The sequence below is a fragment of the Tenrec ecaudatus genome, chromosome 3 (assembly GCF_050624435.1).
Source record: "Tenrec ecaudatus isolate mTenEca1 chromosome 3, mTenEca1.hap1, whole genome shotgun sequence".
Classification (NCBI taxonomy): domain Eukaryota; kingdom Metazoa; phylum Chordata; class Mammalia; order Afrosoricida; family Tenrecidae; genus Tenrec; species Tenrec ecaudatus.
The window spans coordinates 24,977,911-24,996,727 of record NC_134532.1 but is presented as its reverse complement, the minus strand read 5'-3'; the positions used below and the strand labels follow the sequence as shown (position 1 = coordinate 24,996,727).

Here is an 18,817-nt window from a genome sequence, read left to right as displayed (position 1 = left end):
CCAAAAAAAAATGAGAGAGAGCCAGGAGTAGGGGCTTTTGAAACTCAGATCCTTGCACTGAAACTCTTCAGTCCAGCAGACAGGCAGCTGTGACACAAGAGAGGAAGTGATGGGGAGAAGCAGCAACAGAGACATGGTGGCTGCAGAACCAAGAGACTGAGACAGAGCAGTGCAATTCCCAAGGCACGGAACAAGAGAGCTGAGTGCCTCTGGGCAGGAGGTTAATACATGAAGTAGTATACATCTGAGTATTTCTCTGGGGAACCAGATCTGCCAACCTACACAGAGGTCTGTGTGGCTAAGGGACAGAGTGGGCACTTATCTGCAGAACTAAAAGACCTTTGTAACACTTGCCCATTCAGGACAGAAGCCAAGGGGCTGCAGGGCCGCACTTTAGCTGCAGGTATGGCTGTCAAGATGCTGTCCCAAAGTAGAACTGTATCTTGAGTCATTTAGGATCCAAATTGTGTATTAGGGTACAAAAGTTACCCCTATGCCAAATATAATTTAAGGAGAACATTTATTGAACTTTAAGAGACAACAAGAGACACACACCATATGGATAAGGGAGACCATTAGCACGAGGTCAAAATAACACCTGAGGATTCACAGCCTGGACCCTGGATAACAGGGCATAGAACAAAAGGCATGTCACAGATCATGACTGGTGGCAGATCAATACATCACAGGTACAGGTGGGACTTCAGAAGCAGGAAAGGCACCATGAGTAGGACATGCACCTCATTCAATAGAAGGACTTACAAGACTGGTCCAGGGCTTTCATACAAAGCCAGTCAAGGCAACAGTCACGAAAATGTCCCTTGTTCTGTCTTCAGTAAGGTGACCTCCATCAGGCATACACCGAGGCAGGCCCGCAAAGAGGGCTGGCTGCAGAGTTAAGACGATCTACTTTCTAATGCATTTTCCCAGTGGGAGGGATGATCTATATACTTCGTTAATGATCAGAGAGAATTTAATGGCGGCTTAATCAAAGTGGGGCGCAGCAAATGGACACTGTTATCACTGTCATCAGCAATAGAAACCTAAAACCCAATTCACTGCCATTTAGTGGATTCCAATTATACCGACCTTTTAGGAGCAGTTGGAACTGCCCCGGGTGGGTTCCTGAGACTAACTCTTGACAAGAGTAGAAACCCTGCTTTTCTGTCCAGGTGTGGCTCGTAATTCTGAACTGCTGACCTTGCAGTTAGCATCCCAATCTGTAACCACTGAGGCCACCACTTTTTGCAAATTGGAGCGCTCAGAATTTAAGAAGCTCTAATACAATTATAAGCGGTTGTCCATCCAGTGAATTCTGTCATTCAGGGAGAGGTGCAAAGCCCTCTGGCCCTGACGGGCAGGACAGCCAGGCGATTGCGGTGGGTGCTCTCCCCGTCGGACCCCAGAAAGCATGGCTCCCGCCTGCTGCCCACCGAGCTCCTCTGCCCAGCCTCGCCCTCAGGAGCCCGGGTCCTGACGCCGCACGTCGGCGCGTCGCTCGCCCTGTTTCAGAGACAGAAAGACACTTGTTCTCCTCTCTCACCGTCGTCCCGACAACTTACACTTACTTCCCAAAGGCTCCACCGCCCTGCCGGTGCTCAGGACCCTCCTCAAACTCCCGCTGCAGCTCGGAGTGTCCAGGGATGGTGTGTGTGACTAAGGCGGCCGCCAAAGGCCAAAATACACGCCAGACGCTGGTGACACGCACTTCCGGCCCTGCCCTGCACAGACTTGGTGGAGGGCGCCATGCTTAGATTGTTCTAGTTTCATACACCTTATTCGCATGGCCGTAAAGGTGGGGCTGGTGTGTGTGTGTGTCCCACTTGTTCTAGTTTCGTATACCTTATTTGCATGGCCTTGCGCATTCATTTGGAGGGAAAGACAAAGTGTAATAGCCTGAGTGGAACCACCTTGTAGCAGTCTCCATTTTGTGTCAAGCTATGGAAATTCCCCTGAGGTTAAGGTCAAGCAAACATTTGCCAGAAAAAGCAGCTGAAAGATAAGGCCACACATCTATCTCAAAGGAAAAACGACGTTTCAAAATGTCAAGGCTAACTGCAAAGTCTGCTTCTGTTCTTGCTTGCTTGCTTGCACAGCTAAAAAGCCCCCATTGTTTACCCCACCCTATAAAAACCCAAGTCTGGAAGCGATGGAGACCAGCCATTCTCCCTCTGTGTTAGTAGAAGTAAAAACCCTAGAACCCTTTTTTGGCTTTTATAAATGCTACTAACCCAAACTTCACCAGGGATGGTTGGCTATGTCGTAACCCAGCACCACCCTACTTTGTAGGAATTGGATCTAACGATACCTCCTCAGTAGCCAACATCACACTGTCCAATGATAAAAATAACAGTAGTGTGTGCAGGTGGAAGGAAGCTGGGGAAAGGTCCACCTTTACTCTGGAAGACTGACAAGGGAAAGGACACTGTTACCAAACCAGGTGGAAACCCCAACGGTACAGTCAGTATTGTGCCAGTGTTTGTTATACCCAGTTCCAAGGAACCCCTTCCGTTAGAAGCCACACCAGGAATGTGGTTTGCTTGTTCTACTGGAATCACTCCCTGCCTGTTCTCTACAACCTTACTCACCTCTAACCACAAAGGACTTTGTATATTGGTTCATATTTTACCCCAAGTATTTCTGTATTCAGGGGAAGCTGGGTGGCAGCATTTTAACACTTATTCCAGAGTCAAAAGAGCCCCCATTTTGGTTCCTTTATTTGTGGGACTAGGTGTAACTGGGTCAGCATCAGTAGGAATGGTGGCCTTTATACAAGGAAATGAAAATTATAAAATTTTAAGTCAGCGAACCGATAATGATTTACTGGATTTGAAGAAGTCTTTCAGTTATCTAGAAAAATCCCTCAATTCCCTTGCTAAAGTAGTATTACAAAACAGGCGAGGATTAAACATTTTATTTCTTAAGCAAGGTGGCCTTTGTATGGCTCTGGGTGAAACTTGTTGCTCTTATGTCAAGCATTCAGGAATAATCAAAATACCTTAGCTTTAGTCAGAAAAAAATTAAGCAAGCGAGAAGAAAACAGAAAAAGCCAAGAAAGTTGGTTCCAGCAAATGTTTAGCTGGTCTCCATGACTCACCACCCTAATCTCCAGCCTAGCAGGCCCTCTGCTTTTGCTTTTAATAGGACTAACTTATGGCCCGCTAATCATCAATAAATTAGTGCAGTTTGTACAAGACCGAGTGCAATCTGTCAAGTTGTTGGTACTAAGTAAATCGTATGACCGACTAGCCCAGAGTGAGCCCTTTCCACAGCCCTATGAACGCTTGCACCTGGAAGATTCACAGGTGGAATAACCACAGGCAGGAATGTGATAGTTAGCCTGAGTGGAACCATCTTGTAGCAGTCTCCATTTTGTGTCAAGCTATGGGATTCCCCTCAGGTTAAGGTCAAGCAAACATTTGCCAGAAAAAGCAGCTGCAAGATAAGGCCACGCATCTATCTCAAAGGAAAAACGACGTTTCAAAATGTCAAGGCTAACTGCAAAATCTGCTTCTGTTCTTGCATATTCGCACAGCTGAAAAGGCCTCATTGTTTACCCCCCTATAAAAACCCAAGTCCGTGAGCGATGGAGACCAGCCATTCTCCCTCTCTTCAGGGAGCTGGTCCCTGCGCAGGTTTTTTCTCTTTTCGGTCCCCCTTAAATAAACTGTTTAGCTTCTTACCAGAGACTGAGTTGTTCTTGTCCGGTTCATGTAAAACACTTCCACTAATGATGTCCTTCATCGGGTGCCTTCTGTTTGTGTCTTTGTATTCTCTTTGTCTCTATTATGACTTAATAAATGTTCTCCTTAAGTTATATTTGAGATTGGAGTCCCTTTTGCAGTTTGTAACAGAGCACAAGCTAGTTTCTGGTGGCAGAAATGAGTGAGGAGGCACACACAGGACAGATCTGTTCTGGAGACCCATTTTCAGTATAGTTTAAAGGGAACACTTGTTAACTCTTAAGAAACACAGACAGCACAAAGACACAAACTCATCATCTGGATGAGGGAAGCCACCTACAAGTGGATATGGCTTCCCAGGTTCACAATTGAGATGTGAACTAAAGAGGGTGTGGGGGAGGGGCAGGGCAAAGGAAATGGTCATAAAAGCATGATTGGTGGCCAATCAATACATCACAATAACAGACACTTGTTTGATACTGACCCAGGGCCTCTGAGACCCCTGTACAGTCTCATTTGGTTACCTCCATCAAGGACCCAGACTTGGAAGCTTATAAGCAAGACCGCCCTCCCCAGATGCCTGGAGAGAGATGAAGGTAATCCTCACTCCAAAGCCCTCTGCCTGAGGGCCATGTTACCTACAACCTTGCTTCCTAGACAGAAAGCACTCAATGGAAGCTTACTCTGTGTGGGCTCTGCAATCTATGTGAGGACTAAATCTATGCGGGGATCTGGGGCTGTCACTGCTACTGTGCCCTTTTGCAAAGCAAGGTGCTGAGAAGTTAAGCTCTAATACAGACCTTGTTGATCAGGGGAGTGGCCTGATGACTGCAAGGCTGGCCTCTCCTTTCAGTAAAGGCCATGCTGGGGTCCCCTGCTCTCCTGCCCGATAACTGACAAGGAGGGAACCAGCCCTAGGCAAGAACCCACCCTCAATCAGGCCTTTCTGGCGTGAGGTGTGAGGGTGAATGAGGGGCTCTGGGCAGGAAAAGGGGACCGGCATATTCCCAAGACCTAAGGCAAAGAGGCTTGTAACCAGCTTAGAAAGGATTTAACTGGAAATATCCCAGGGGGTCGTGGCGACCTGGAACGCAGGCAGACAGGATGCAGGAATAGTAATATCCGTGGGGATCGGGGCACAGCTGGGGATGCAGGGTCTGTAAGGGACTCTGAGCCTGGGTTGAGCATAGAAACAGAGACTCACTTACCCTCTGGGGACGCTCAGGCTGCACCTTCTCAGTCAGAGGAAGTGAGTTCTGCAGGAAATTGTGTCACCTTGTAGGGGTTGGGTGTTTCCCAAGGGGCGGGGTCTGGAGGTAATGAGGGCCTCTTGGAGGGAGGGGCCTGGAAGTGAAGCTCAAAGCCTGGAGTGGCAACCATTCCCTTCTTAGTATCTTCTTAGTCTGGAAGTTCTGCTAAAAGCTCTTCACTCTGGGTGACCCGGCTTGCATTTGAAGCACCTTGCATTTGAATCACAATAACACACAGCCTGGAGATAAAGACAACCTGACAGAAAAGTGGTGGGTGGAGGGCTTGCTTCCCAACTTCTTAGACTTTTGTTAATTAGCAATTCAGGAAAAGTACATAATATTAAAACAAAAAAAAAGTTGAATGGGCTAAGGCTTTCCTTTAAGAACAGTTCTAAGTAGACAGAGGTAATAAAGTGAGCACAAACCTGATAAAAATGGACCTTGTCTTAGTGACAATAGAACACATCACTGAGTGATTGAAATTAGCAATTCAGAGAGAAAGAACACCTCATTAAATTAGCTGGGGAGGTTTCTGATCTATTTCATTGTTTCACCTATAATCACATGGGTTGTCTTTTCTTTATCTGAATTCATCTAATGTCCCATTCAATACCTTATGTACATTGGTCTGTCTTTGATAGTCAATGATCCACAAGATTTTTACCTTCCCAATCTTTAGTGTGGCCAGGATTGTTTATCATTGCTATTGAAACAGCAAGTGAAAAAGCAGAATTTGGACTCACAATGAAAAGTGGTCAGCGATCATCAGGCAACCACGGAAAAAAATAACTTAAAAGACTTTTGACAGAGGACAATTTCTATTGGACACTGAGATAGAATGAATTTCTCTGCCTTGGGAATGTGTTCCTTATCAACTCTGGAAGAAAGCATATTGCAATTTAAAAACCAGCAACAACAGTTTCTTCCCTCTTTTCTCTTGTCCCAAGTCTTAGTCTGCTTCTTAACTTATGTCTATTTGTCTAAGCGTTTTACTATGCTGCTCTCAGTTTCCAGCATAATTGATAAAGTGACCGATGGGGAAGGTCGGTGGGGGGTGGGGGAGGTTCTTGGGTCCTTGAATAAAAATTTGGTCTATATGGAGCAACAAAAATTTTCTTTCTTTTTTTTTTTTTTTTGGTGCACCGTTCCTGGAAGCACTGCAATACCAGGTCCATGCGTGGAGGGGACAGAGCAAGCTCCTATTCCAACTCCCTGCTCCAAAAATCCATTTAATATATTGTCCTCGGATAGAGAACGTATCAGATATTAAACTGATAAGAACAGATACTACACTTGATCTTAGCCAAAAGGCCGAGAAGCGATCATAGAATGCAAAAACAGTATTGTAATATATTTTTTCAAATTTCAACATAAGTACAATTTACAAATATAACACATTAAAATTATGTATAGTATTATTTTTTTCATGGACATATTTCTCATTTGATTGAAGTTTTTGAGTAGATTGCTGTCGTTGTTTAAAAGGTCATGAAATTTATCCCAAGAATTTGTAAAATTATGTCACACATGAAATTGCTTTCAAAGTCTCAACACTTAATTGTGATTTTTCTGATGTACACACTTTATTTAACATAGAAAAAACACATTCAGTCGCAGCATTAGTGCCTGGTAAGGACAGCAGGTATTTCACAATTTTTAGTGCATTATTGTATGGAACATGGTTTGTTTCAAAATGATGAAATATTTCTAACCATTTGTTCTCTATTATGAGTTTTGCTGATGCCCAAGGTTTAACCTTTTCCTTATCAATATATTTTTAATAATTATACCTCATTAAAAAGATCATTTTCAGAAATAATACTATATGGGAAATTTTGAGTAATATGATCGAATGATTTTTGCACATAATTCCATTTAAGTTCTTGTTTTAATGAAACCCAATGAAAATGTTCAATATAATTATAATGTACTGTCCACTCTTCTAAATAATCCATGCAGTTACTATAGAACTTTTCAGCGTGATTCATGATATCTGCACGATTTATTGCACCGTGCTCTTCTAGCTGGCTTATACTATTATGGATTGTTAACGGAAGAAAAATATTCTCTAACTGCTCTTGCCACTGAAATTCTAAAATATTAACTTCATTTGCTACTTCGATTACCAAAATTTTGTCACCTTTAATAAGTTTTATAGTATTTTGAAAAAGAGCTGCTTGATTGTGTGAAAACTCTAGCCAAATGTTTGAAGATTCCTTTTTAAAAAATTCTTCTAAAATTCTAGGACATTTATCCTGTGATAGAAAGTAAGATTTCAAAGGATCATATATTTTCAAAATTCTTTTGACAGAGGGCCAAACAGCTAACCAGCACGTTTTACTGTATCCAAGTATTTTCAGATATTCGACTTCCGCAGTTTCACAAAACCCTTTAAGCATTTTAATGTGCACATCGTATATATAGCAATAAGAATATATTACATATATATATATATATATTTACATATTTTAGGGGCTCATACAACTCTTATCACAATCCATACATATACATACATCAATTGTATAAAGCTATAAAGCACATCTATACATTCTTTGCCCTAATCACTTTCAAAGCATTTGCTCTCCACTTAAGCCCTTTGCATCAAGTCCTCTTTTTTCCCCCTCCCTCCCTGCTCCCGCCTCCCTCAAGAGCCCTTGATAATTTATAGATTGTTATTTTGTCATATCTTGCCCTATCCGGAGTCTCCCTTCCACCCCTTCTCAGCTGTCCCTCTCCCAGGGAGGAGGTCACATGTGGATCCTTGTAATCAGTTCCCCCTTTCCAAGCCACTCATCCTCCACTCTCCCAGCATCGCCCCTCACACCCCGGTCCTGAAGGTATCTTCCACCCTGGATTCCCTGTGCCTCCAGCTCCCATATGCACCAGTGTAAAACCTCTGCCCTATCCAGTCCTGCAAGGTAGAATTCGGATCATGGTAGTTCTGGGGAGGAAGCATGCAGGATCTGGGGGAAAGCTGTGTTCTTCATCGGTACTACATCACACCCTGACTCCTCTCCTAACCCCCTCTATGAGGGAATCTCCAGTGGCCGACAAATGGGCCTTGGGTCTCCACTCTGCACATCCCCCTTCATTCACCATGGTGTGTGTATGTGTGTATATTCTTTTTTTTTTTTTGCATGTTGCCTTATACCTGGTCCCTTTGGCACCTTGTGATCGCACATGTGGGCATTGTTGCTTTTGAGCTAGATGGCCGCTTGTTTATCTTCAAGCCTTTAAGACCCCAGACTCTTTAAGGTGATTCTGTTAGGTAGCTTAGCCTAGGAAATTGGGAAGTCCATTTACGCATGCCCAGGAGAGCCAGCAAAAGACAAAAGCTGGATTTTCCCGCTGGTGGGCTTGGATGGGCATTACACCTGGAGCAGCCCACCTGGGCTGGGTGATTGCAATTCAGCCAATGGAATCGACCTGGGGTCGTTCACCACACCTCCCCCAGGAACCCTTTAAAAGGCAGGGACCGGAAGGAAGAGGCCCTCTTGGGCTCTTGGGCTCTTGGTCTTTTGGTCTTGTCTTGCTTGGATGGTCTGGTCATCTTCGTGGGAAGGGAGAGATCCTTGCGTGTCCCGGAGCAGTCTCTGCCAGGCCGCATGGTCAAAGGAATCCTATGGGTGCCGCGTAAAACCTGATGCTTCCTTGAACTTTCATTAAATTCACTTGGATCACGAGCCCGGCTTCGGCGTGAAATCTTTCTCGCGTAGAGCTAAGGACCGAGGCTGAGATTTAGGCCGGAGAGAGAAACCTAACAATTCCTCAGTCACCTTAAAAATGGTCTCTTACAATCCTTGTCTTACAATCCTCACAGCTGTGCATAGGGCCAGGAAAGACAATTAATATACATCTACCATATCAACACTGTGGGGGGAGGTCGGATGCTTACAGACATCCTCCCTGAAGAGAGTCAGTCACTAGGGAGTAGGCCCAGCTCCCTGCTGTTAAGGAAAATGGACAGGCCTGCAGTCATTGATTTGGTTCCTGCAGGTGGAGTTCACACCCTACTGATAATGGCTCCTATGGAGATCCAGAGAACAGGTCATCCTAAATCTAGGATCCGCCCATCTTGTCACATGTATACCCCAATCCCTCCTCTTCCTATTGGTGTATGTCCCTAGACCACCCCTTCTAACTGCTGTAGAACCTATAGTGCCAATTCTTCCTGTGACATATGTCTTTACCTGTGATCAGTGGGCTTGCATGCCCCCAAAAGGTATTTAGGCCTGGGTTAGCTATGATAGATCTCTCTCTCTCTCTCTCTCTCTCTCTCTCTCTCTCTCTCTCTCTCTCTCTCTCTCTCTCTCTCTCTCTCTCTCTCTCTCAGCTCCTCCTCTCCTCCTTCCCTTCCCCCTCTCTCCACATGAACCACCAGGCAGGGCTGAGGTGAGCAATGCTACCATGAAATGTGTGTCTGACTCCATTATTTGACTCTCTCTTCTAGCTCTCATGTTCTTGATGACTTTAATATACTACTTATATATCTCAACCATGCAATTGTGCTTACTGAACCCGTAATTACTGGTGGGGGACTGGCACCCCCCCCCACCTCGTACCACACAACACAATTTTAATTTTATACGAAATAAACAGAATATTTTCTTCAGCTCTTGGATACTCAAGTACACTAGAACACTTTAACTTCCATGTGGAGCTTATCTATGTCTGAGACCACAAAAATTAACCACTACATCACCTGTCTCGTTTTGGACTATTTTTATAAGGACACTACTTGCTGTGGTAAAGATGAAACATTATGGTTTATAAAATACAAAAAACAAAAGCCTACGGAGCTTTTACTCTGCTCCTTATGGTTCTATGAGTCAGAATTCACATGGCAGCTCTGACTTTATTGTTCTTTTAAATGCATTCTGTTATGCCATATAAGTAAAACCTTAGTGTGTTTGTGTATTTGCAAACTAGAGGCAAGTACAAAAGATAAATCACTTCAAACATGGTGCTTGGTAGAGGGGAAGCAAACAAGAGGAAAACTTTAGATTCACAAATCCTAAAACAGGCTCAAATACAAGAACAATTCTGAGGCTGATCCAGGACAGGACAGTGTTTCTCCCTGTGGTACACGGGGTCACTATGATTTGGAACTCACTGAGTGACCCCTAACAATCACCTCCCTTGTATAAGTACTGAAATGTTAGTGTTTCTTTTTAAAATATGCAGTAAAGTAATAATCATTCCAGAATCATTGTTGAAAATATATAATCATGATTTTAATATAAATACCTGCAAGATGAAGCAATAATCAAGGACAAAATTGAACAAGGGTAGTAGATTGGTATGAGAAACTTTATTTATTTATTTATTACTTTAATGCCTGAGAAACTATAAAAGAAAATTTTAAGACTACAGAGTATATGGGGTAAAATTATTTATAAAACACATCACAACAGGATTCATTATACTGGTGTTTTAACAATAAAGTAGCATATTTGACGATTACATAATTTTATTGGATTAGAATAGTGATTAGATCATATATCAGAGCAGTGTATCTCTACATTTGTGGAAATGGGATGGATTGAGTTTGAGAGCCCCTATCCTTGACTTTGAGTTCATATTTCAACTGGACTCAGGGGGATTATTACCAGGGATGCAAATATGATTCAGTATTAGAAAAACTATTATTTAACCAACTATATGAACAGGACTAAGAATAAGAACCATATGATCATATTGATAGGTGCAGATAAGGCATTTGACAATATCTAACAACCATTCCTGATAAAAACACTCAATGACATAGAAATAGAAAGGAGAGACGTCAACACATGAAATGTTTTAAAGGAACCACAGTCCGTGAAGGACAATTAGTTGACTGGAACTTGCTGAAAATAAGACACTTATTCACACGGAAAGTTTCATCAAAAGAGTCATACAGAACCCACAGATTATGGGGAAATAGATCTTTACCAGTGAGGGGAGAGAGAGAGCAGGGGAGGAGGAGATGACAACTGGACAACTGTGGCATTTTCAGGAATTTCCATCTTGCTGCTCACTGGGCATGCATCAAGGGACAGGAGTCTCGGGTCTGGGTGCTGTAGCACAGGGAGCAGAGCCTGACATCCTTGTCTGAGGATGAAGCAGGTTGTGCAGGGTCTCCCCGTTGTGGCTCTTGATTCTACAGAGCTTAGGCCTGTTCTTTGAGTTGGGTGGTTGAGAGGCGTTCAGGTGGAAGCCAGGAGAGAGGTGGTCAAGTGGAGCAGATGGCATCAGATGCTGTCAAGTGTGTGTCTCTGTGGCCTTAGGTGCTGGAGTCTCTCAGGGGAAATTCCCTCTTGGGAAGCATGCCTTCCACCCACCACTTTTTTTACCGTTTGTCTTTCTGACTGGGCTTGTGTGTTGCTGTGATTCAAATGCAAACGCGTTTCAAATGCAAGCAAGGCCACCCAAATGGCACAGGTTTCTGCAGGATTTCCAGACTAAGAAGAAACCACTAAGAATGGATCCTTAGCCCTGAGCCTCACCTCCAGGTCCCTCCCTTCAGACCGCCCTTATTATCTCCAGGCCCTGCCCCTTCGCACAGACACCACCCCACCCCCTCCCCAGGTGATAACAGTTTCCTGCTGACTCCATTTCCTCTGACTGAGAAGGATCCGAGTGAGCATCGCACGTGTTTCCACGGGTGAGTGAATTTCTGTGTTTCTGTGCTGATCCCAGGCGCGGAATTCCCCACAGGCCTGGTATCCCCAGCTGTGTCTGGATTCCCAGGGAACAGGCCTGGCTTCCATAGCTGTGTCCGGGTTCTCAAGGAAATTATTGTCTGCCAGTGTTCCAGGTCACCGCGACCCCTGGGACATTCCAGTTAAATCCTTTCTGAGCTGGCTACAGGCCTCAGCGTTCGGGCTCCGGCTTCTTTTCTTGCTCAGAGCTGCTCCTGCTCACCCCTCACCCCAGAAAGACGCGATTGGGGGTGGGTTCTTGCCTGGGGCCTGTCCCTTCCATGTCAGGTCGCGGGCATGAGAGTAAGGGGACCCCAGAGTGGCCTTTACTGAAAGGAGAGGCAGCCTTGCAGTCATCAGGCCACCCCACTGATGACCGAGATTGGCTGGAGAAAGGTGGATGGTGTGTACTTTCCAAGTTCCTCTGCCCCCAGGCAAATTTAATCCACCTGTTTGCTTAATGATCAGAAAGAATTCATTGGGGGCTTAGTCTACACTGCCATCCATAGCCCTTTACTAACTGACCCCAGTTAGTATTTGGGATGGGTCCAGACCATGCAGCCCCCTCCCCCAGCCTCTCAGAAAATGATGACCTGCTGGACTTTGCAGCCCCCTTGCCCCAGCTTCTCAGAAGAATGACCTGCTGGACTTTGCAGTCCTTGCCTCCAGCATTCCGAGGAGCTTCTCTCTTCTGGCAGGGCCCACACAGCCCCTTCCCCCAGCATTCTGGGAAGCAGGTCTGCAGAAAACCAACATGATTTATTCACAGATACATCCTGACTCAAGGCCTTGCAGCTGTAGCGCTAAAAGCCTTCCCCTTATCAACACATACTCCTTGTCTGGGACCCTATTCAAGTCCCACTGCCCCACTGCCAGGCGCGACTTTCTTGACCTAGCTCCTTGGGTTGTGGAATCTGCCTGCAATTTCTTTCCCTGCCTAAATAAAGCCTTTCTTAACTTCACATTCCGGGCTGAAGTCAATCTCTGCTCTGCGTCTCAGTTTTCACCTCTCAGGGTGCTAAGATTTAGTCTCTAATAGAGCTCCTGCGATTTGTGTGCTGCTGCTGTACCTTTCCACTTGGAGTGTGAAGAGCCACACAGGGGGATGTGTCCCCTAATAAGCCTCACCTCAGAGATTGGTTGTGTTAATGGCTCATCTCTCTTTAACACTGTGCTCTTCCACCCCTGCCACCACCCCCTTACCATCCCTCTTGGCTCTTAGAGTATTGCTGACCCAGATTTAATATCCACTAATTTTCTTAATAGGGAATTTTGGTTTCCTTTGTCATCCTTTTGATTTGCAGAATCCAGCAATTATTTATTTTCAGGTCCTTTTCTGTATTAATCTGGAGAAATAATAGATTTTCTTCACCTGTAATGTTTCAGTGTTGAAAATCCACAGGGCAGTTCTATCCTATCCTATAGTGTCACTATGAGTCAGAATTGGTGTATTTTCGTGGCACGTACCCTCAAGGTCAGCACTTTTAAAAAATTCGAGTTATTTTCACAGTGACAAAGAATTTAAATCGATCATTTATCCTAGTGGATACAGAAAACGTTTTGAAATATCCTGGTGTTTATTAATTAACCAGCTGAATTTAGCTTCTGTATTTTCTTGCTCATGTTTAACTGAGTTGGTCCCCATTCCCCACCCCACCCCTCTCCCCACATGACTTATTTTGAAATCATTAATGGAGGACATTCATCCACATCCTAGGGGCTGCATACTTTGACTGAAGGACCTTGAGTCTCATTTGCTAACCTGCTGACACTTGCCTCTCTACTTTTCCATTGTTTAAGCTTGCTATTTCTGCATTGGTCCCCAGACCAACCAGATTCAAAATGTTAGTGGGCTGCTGCCCATGCCCATGTTGGATACCAGCAGGAAGTTCCCTAGCTGCTCCATCCCCCTTACTCAGCGAGTACTGTTGTGATCGGAGGAGAAAAGTATTCCCACCAGTTCCTGGTTTCTTGCTGTGTAAACCAGAGTTTGAGATTGAGTGCCAGCTGTGTCCTGGCAGCCAGCTCCAGTGAAGCTTTGCATTTGATCCTTTTCTGTGTGGCCCTGATTAATCTTCAGACCTGGACATAACAGTTTCTTGGAAGCAAATTCTAAGTATGTAAATTTTGATTGACTTTTTTCATAAGTTAGCTCTTTTTTCAATTTGTTTGCATTTGCTGTTCAAGAAATGTGTCCTACTACTAGCTCTTCATTTCAAAAATTATGTCATAATTATTTCTAATACAAGGCAACATCCAGATATATAACTCTTATATATAGTAAGATAGGATCTTATTTGAAATAAGTTACCATTTCCTCTGTGCCCATGCATGGTAATGCTTGAATAGTCTAGTATTTATCCATGTGTTCTTGATCAGAGGCCTGTTTTGTCCACTGTGCTACAGTGGATTCTGTGAGTGATGTCATAGCACCTTAAACTCCTTCTTGGGGTTTCTAGGCTATAATCATGTGTTACCAGATGGCCACCTCATGGAACACAACTGCTTTCATTTCATGGACCTCCCAGTCCTTTAACCACTGGAGGAGTAAGGCTTCTTCACGGACTAATTTAGATGGGCCACGCTGACATGTTGTTCATTATAGACATGGTGATTCTTAATGGGAATTGTGTTTGTTTCTCATTTAGTCATATTTTCAACACAATATCCATGTGCATACATAGACAGGATATGCACTCATCATGTTCAATTTCCCATTTGGTTAGGTGCCATGGAGTTAGTTCCATCTCACGGCTGTGTCATGTGTTATATAGCAGAACAGTTCCATAGTGTTTCTGGAGCATCATGATAGTGGAGGCAGATCTGTTCTTCCACCGTAATGCAGGCTGAGTTTACCTCATCAATCCTCAGTGGAACTGTCCAATCGGTTTGTGCCACCTAGAAACATTCATTGTCCCTAACCCCCCAAAACTAACTCACTGCCACTAAGTCAATTCTGACTCAAGTGTTCCTCTATAGGTATCTGAGATCTATACAGGAGCAATCAGCCTCATATTCCTCTCTTAGATCTGCTGCTAGAGTTGAACTGCCAGCCTTGAGGGTAGCAAATGAGGCCAGAATTCATTCCCCCCCTAGAAATGAATCAAATCAAGCAGATGCCACAAATCCACACCAACTCCTGGAGACTCCTGGTGTGTCAGAGCACAGGGATGTTGCATAGGGGTTTCAGTGACTGGTTTCTCAAAGTGCATCACTCAGGCTTTCATCCCTGGAGACTTTGAGGAGACACAAACTTCCAGTCTCTCCATGAACACCTATCCATGTTAACCATCTGTAATGCTCAGGGACATCAAAAATGAAGCAAGGCACACATGCGTGCATGTACACACACAGGAAAGCTAGAACCTATGTAAGTTGGAAATCTTTCAGAGATGGAAAACTCTAAAGTAAAAAATAAGGTTGAGCTTCTAACCATAATATAACAAACCAAACAGTTGAATTTGTAAAATTACAGGACCCAGAACAATAGACATTCTGTTAGTTTTCAACTATCAAGTTTGTTGTGAATCATACAAATATACTGTAACCTAACTGGTGTCTTTACCATAGCTAGAGAATAAAATTAATGTCAACTTTAATAGATCTTTAAGAGAGATGTTATATGTAAACAGCTTAATATTCTTCCTGAATTTTCATGGAAGTTGAACAGGTATCCTAAAGATTTCTAAGATGTACAATATTTGAGGAATGAGTACAATGTATTACATTATTCTGTTTAGCATAATCTATTAGGAACAGATATGCAGTAGCTTCAAAAGTTTCATGGATAAACTCCATTATCTTTATTCCATTTTTCATGACCTTTTTGAAAGCCCCTTGTGCTTTCATGAATATGGCATGAATGATTGGCTACCAATGAGCTCCTTGTATCTCAATTAGTTAATAGTTTGGTAAATATCAATCATTTTGCCTACCATATGATTCTATATGGTGACCATATGTGGTTTCCGAGTAAAATTATACTCTGTAAGATTTTCATTGGCTAACTTCAGAAGTTGGCTGATTTCTTCTAAGGTTGCCTTCAGTCTCCAATCTTTTGTTTGGTAGCTGAGCACTCAGTTGCTCTCACCACTCAGGGACTCCATTTAAGGAACTGCATCTTGAAGTGTGAGTGCTTGCAGGCAGAGCCCTGTGTGGCCTGATGTGTCATGAATTAGCTTCCCTTACAAATTGGTGGGCCTTTCTGGGGCTGCCTTTATTTTTCTGTAGGTCTTTCATGAGTTCCTATAATGATACTTTATTGCATATGGGGTATATGAACAAAGGAACGCTTTTGTCACAGTGGGTTAAATATTGGGTTGCTGACTGCAAGGGCAGCTGTTCATACTCACCAAAAATGTGCAGGAGAAGATGAGTCTGCCTGCTCCAGTAAAGATGTACAGGTTTGGGAGAACTATAGGGAGTTCTACTCTGTGTGATAGCTCTGCTGTGAGTTGGACCAAACGTGGTGGCAGGGAGTTATGTTGTGGACAACGCCAGACCTTGTTCTTGACCACTTATTACCTATTTGAGGCTAAATGCCATTAGATTCATGTTTTGTGGAATCTTGTGAAGTGCAAAAAAAATGTTTGTGACAGTTTTCAGAAGTGATTATTTGTGGAGGAGAGTTGTTTTGGAACATGCTACTTTTTTATAGATTCCAGTCTTCTTTGTATTTCTTCATTGAAGTGGCAGTGATACAACTTTCTGGCATCATTTATCCTTATTAAAATTTATTTGGTCAACCTGGGGTTTGCCTATCCTTAAAACATAACAAGTACACCCCCACCTGATGCCCTGTTGTCTGGTATTTTGTCCTCCTGGAGTAAAGTCTTTTGGGCTATCCCTTAGTTAAGTCCATCACGTCCTTCAAATCACTGTTGTCAATGAATTGAATTGATTAGACTATGAAGGGCAGATGATTAAAACCACCACTGAACAAAAGGGCCCCATAGGCAGATACAGAGAATGATTTCACAGTGGAAATCAGCTAGGAGAGTACCTATTTTCACCTCCCCTCTGTTTTGAGGACAGATGTTTGTGCTGTGTCCTAATTAGATTAATTAATTAGAGGCATTGAAGAGAATGCCTTTCTTGATGTTAGTTGCCCTCTAGTTTTCTCACTGTTGTTTTATAACAACACTGTGCACCCATGGTGAGGTAGTGGGCTATGTGTTGAGTTGGTGAAGTAGTGGGCTCTGTGTTGAGTTGGTGAGGTAGTGGGCTCTGTGTTGAGTTGGTGAGGTAGTGGGCTCTTTGTTGAGTTGGTGAGGTAGTGGGCTATGTGTTGAGTTGGTGATGTAGTGGGCTATGTGTTGAACATGTGTCCACATATTCAGCCATTCAAAGCCACTAACTGGTCCACAGTAAAAAGATGAGACTTTCTACTCCCTTAAAGAGTTGTGGTTTCAGAAACACACAGGGCCTATTCTACTCTGCTCTTTAGGGATGTTTTGAATCAGAATTGACCCAATGACTGTTTTTTTTAAATGTACAACATTAAAACATGAAAACCATGCCCTGTGACCTCCATACTCTGACTTCAACATGGTCAGCTTTTTTGATCTGAGACTGAAATGGTGACTTTGGGCTCTTCACATATTGGTCATAAGCCTGAAAGTCCTCCTTTGCATTTCTTGTAACTATTGCCTCTTTTGTTTGACTTTCTTGCTAGTGCTTCTTCAGGCTCCATTTATTTTTCTTGTGTGGGATTTTCCATGAATGCTTATTGCTAATGAGCTTTTCATTTGGTGGGTGACCATGGAGTTTCCCTCTCCTGCCCATGAAGACCTGGATGCTCTCTGACTTCTTTGCTTGTATGTTTGAGAAATGGAAATCGAACTGAGCATTTGCAAACTCATCACAGAACCTTCCCACGTTGTTAGAATTTCCTTATCATGCCGGGGTTCTCTGGCTAGTGTTTCCTAAAGTGATCATTTTATTTCTCCTACATTAGCTCACGAAATGTAAATATGCATGTGTTAATGCTTAGGCTCCATCTTTGTTGCATTTCTCATACAAGTTGTTAGCATTTGACCTTGTCCTTCTGTTCTTATTAGTTGCTGTGGAGTCATTTTTAACTCATAGCCACCTCATGTGTCCAGGGTGGAACTCTGTGGGTTTTGGAATGGTGTGCCCTGTCTGAGCAGATTGGTCTTGTTTTCTTTTGATTTCCTCCATGCTTTGCCTGGGTGTTATATTATTTCAATCAGTCTAATAAATGCAAGAGCCAGCTGTACGGGCCTGAGGTAAGCTGTATTGTCTGAGAGTCCTGGCTTTTCCAGGAAATTGAGTTCCAGTTAACTGAATTGAATAGATTGTTTTCTTTGTCTCCTCTTTGTGCTATTCAGAAGATGTCTAGATCATCTCTGTAACTGATGACTGACAGAATACAGACTATCGGCATATGAACAGAAATGTAGTTGCCAGGCACTTAGTTGTAGGTAGACAAATGGACCTCCATGCTGACTTGATTCAACAGCTTACCATTTGAGCAATGCTGAACATGGACTTAATGGTTCATGACTTTCCTCAGCTGTATCCCATTAGAAGCAACACCTGCTTAAAAGAGACAAGAGGACTAAATGAGCCAATGTGTCTAAATCTCTTTGGAAATTGCTTCAGAATCGTGGTTGCTGAATAAATGCAAGGTTTTATCACGAACATGTTGTGTGAAAGAGACCCTAGTGGTTCACTGGTTTAATCGATTGGTTGCTGGTTAGACCCTCTGTGTCTCCAGCATACCAGGCCAATCAAGGGAGGACAATGAGACTATTTGTGCTCTTCAGTCTTGGAAACACTAATGAGCACTTTCATTCCCTCTTAGAAGGTCAAAATGAGTTAGAATTTACTTGACAGCACTGCATTTTGTTTTTGTTCATCATAAAGGAACGAAATTTTGGCTTGGGAAGCCTTTAAAACATGTCACCTGGTGCATTGCTGTAGATGAGATTTTGAAAGGCTTATTGGATTGACACTACGTTACACTGTTGTAGAAGAATTGTAGATTGACCGTGCAGTTCATGTGACTTTATATTATAGCTCGTTGGCGATGCCGTGAAATATTAGCATCAAAGTGCAGCCTTTTCTATGTTGTTGTTAGGTGTCATTGTGTCCATACCAATCCCCTAAAACCCTCTATATATCAGCATGACACACTGCCCTGTCCTGCACCATCCTCACAAATGTCCCATGTTTGAGC

General features: G+C 43.4%; 1 non-coding gene across 1 annotated transcript; it reads right to left on the bottom strand.

Moving 5' to 3' along the window:
• Positions 1–6,065: 6,065 nt before the first annotated feature.
• On the bottom strand, positions 6,066–6,256 carry LOC142443905 (U2 spliceosomal RNA). Its single transcript, XR_012783630.1, has one exon. It is a non-coding gene; the product is annotated as a U2 spliceosomal RNA (small nuclear RNA).
• Positions 6,257–18,817: the final 12,561 nt, after the last annotated feature.